We start from the raw sequence: 2913 nt of genomic DNA, 5'->3' as shown, positions 1-2913 counted from the left end.
AAAAGAAAAAAAAAAGATTATAAAAGACATAAATTCACATCATCTTGATTTAGAACATAAATTTATAAAACAATTAAAACATAAATTTAGAAAGAAAGAAAAATTAAAACAAATTACTTGAAATCGATCTATAAAAATAGTGTACTTTACTTATAGAGAGGGTGCAAATATCGTGACACTTTATTAAATGCAGTTTAAACCGAATAGAGACTAGATACGAAAAAGACGGGGACCAACAATAAAGTTGAAGGGTCCCGTCCCATCCCAGCAGACATATATTCATACAAATTATTATTAAAACAAAATAATTTAAGAAAATACAAACAAAAATCTAACATCTCACCGTCATCGCATTAGGAAACTCTTTAAAAATAATTATCTTGAGATAAATAATTTTTAATTATATTTTTAATAAAAAAACTTTAAAATTAAATATTAAAAAGACAGAATTAAATTTTTATTAAATGTATAGAATAATTTAGAAATGGGCTTTGAGTCGAGTCATAAGGGTTCTGATGAACGAAATTCTTAACCTAATTGGACGTCATGGATCCAAGATGGACTTTTCCAAGTTGAATGTCTCGAAAATATGGTCGACGATCAACACTCTTGACTTCAATTTTGGGATTTTCGATACCGTGGAATAAGATCGAGCTAAAGAAAGTCCATGTTTTTATTTGGAGATCTCTGTTGAACCGGTTTCCAATACCTCGACTCAACTCCATGTCCGTTGTGTAATGATTTCATTGAATCGATGATCATTGTCTTCTTGGTCGCAAATATTAAAAAGTGAAAAAACACCTTCAAATGGTGGAACTTGGAGGACTTCATCCCATTTTTATATGAATTGTTGTTTTTTTTATTAACTTGGATATTCAATCCGCTATGCAAGCCGACTAATCTCAAGACGACCACCGGCTTTGCAGATAGCCCGGAGTCACCGCATTTGAACCTCTGTGGCCACAAGGGGATTTTTGTTCCTCCTTGGATTTGAACTTGGGACCTCCTCGTACTTTTGAGATGAATTGTTGTTTTTTCAATAGTAGTTGTTGTATTATGAGTTCTTCAAAACGTATTTTGCAAGCTGTAATTTGGATTGTTGCATACTTTCTTTCGAGGAAAAGGAACTTCCGTATCTTTAAAGATGCCGATTTGAGCAATAGTCTTCTTGTCCAAATTCAATCTCGGTTACTCGACTAGATATCTCTAAGGTGCAAGTCTTTCTATAAAATATTGGAATTCTTGAATTGTTTCTCAAAATGTTACCATGATCTAACCTTCATAGTTGTTTGATTTTCTTTTTCTTTGATCCTTCTTGTTTTTCGAGGTCCCTATTATTTGTTTAATTACTACTTTTGATGAAATAGGAAACCAAATAATACAAAATAGACAATAATTATAATATCCTTCTAGTATAATATAAACATATTTCCTTACCACAAGGGTGATGCATGATTAGTTTGAGCTTGGCTCAAAAGATCGAAAGTACCACGAGATCCCAGGTTAATCCAAGGAGGAATAAAAATCCCCTTGTGGTCACGGAGATTCAAATGCAGTGACTCCGGACTATCTGCAAAACAGGTGATCGTCCTGAGATTAGTCGGCTCGCATAGCAAGTTGGATATCCCAATTGATAAAAAAAAAACATATTCCTCGTACTTTTTATTACCAAAATAATAATATTTTTCTTTAACTTGTAAGATGATCCGAATCTTTTATAACAAAAAATATTGTTATTTTTAAACATGATTGAAAATATGAGAAGTACTTCTTCTATAAATAGTTATTTTTTATAGAATTATAAGAAAAATAAAATATATCGAGGATTGAAAGCCAACATATTAAATATATGGGGACACTCACCTCAATCATGTCTTATATATTTCGTATTGTTGCTATCTAATTTCATATAAAAATAACTCAAATAAATCTTCAAATCCGAATGCGCTCGATATTGTCCATCAAAAAATAAAGTTTCCATGACAAACTCAGATTTTTATTTCGATTAAATAAAGTTTCAATTATTATTTTGTATTTTTATACTATTTAATAGTAACAAAAAATAGGCTAACTTATATCTATTTAAACAGTGTTTTTTCATGAGTTGCTCATGAAAAACCACTGTTTAAATAAATATAAGTTAGCTTATTTAAATGTTATGCTTATTTAAATGTTATTTGAATTTGCATTTCAATAAGATTCCGGAAAAAAAATTCCACATCCCTTTGATCATGTCCTTCATCACCATCTAGAATGAAATACCAAGCGGGGTCATGGCATTATCCGTTCCTAATCTGATCTCAATTAAATTATTTATTTTATTTAATATAGAATAAATTACATTTTTAGTCCTTGTGGTTTGTTGAAAATTTCTATTTTCGTTCTTATGGTTTTGAAATTACAACTTTCATCCTAATGGTTTATAATTCATTACCTTTTTCGTCCTTATGGTTTTGAAATTACAACTTTCATCCTAATGGTTTATAATTCATTACCTTTTTCGTCCTTATAGTTTAAAATCTATTACTTTTTTCGTTTTTATGATTTACAATTCATTTCTATTTAGTCCTTAATATTTATAAATAGTATTTTGAACTCAAAGACGAAAATAGAAAGGAATTGCAAATCATAGGAATGAAAACTATAAATTTGAAACCACAGGAACAAAATCAGCAACTTCTTAACAAACCACAGGGACAAAGAACGTAATTTACTCTTTCATATATGTATATAGTATGTGTATAAATGGATATATATATATATATATATATATAGGGGCTGGTTCAAATACTAACCCAATATTTTGTGCAAACTATGCTAACCCATCTTAATCGTTCATTTTCTCATCTAACGGTTATTATTAAATGAGATTAAATAAACAATAATTTAATTAATATATTAATTAATATGTGT

The sequence above is a fragment of the Cynara cardunculus genome (assembly GCF_001531365.2).
Source record: "Cynara cardunculus var. scolymus isolate 2C chromosome LG 1, CcrdV1, whole genome shotgun sequence".
Lineage (NCBI taxonomy): Eukaryota > Viridiplantae > Streptophyta > Magnoliopsida > Asterales > Asteraceae > Cynara > Cynara cardunculus.
The sequence above is the reverse complement of the archived record's forward strand: the minus strand, read 5'-3'. Positions refer to the sequence as shown.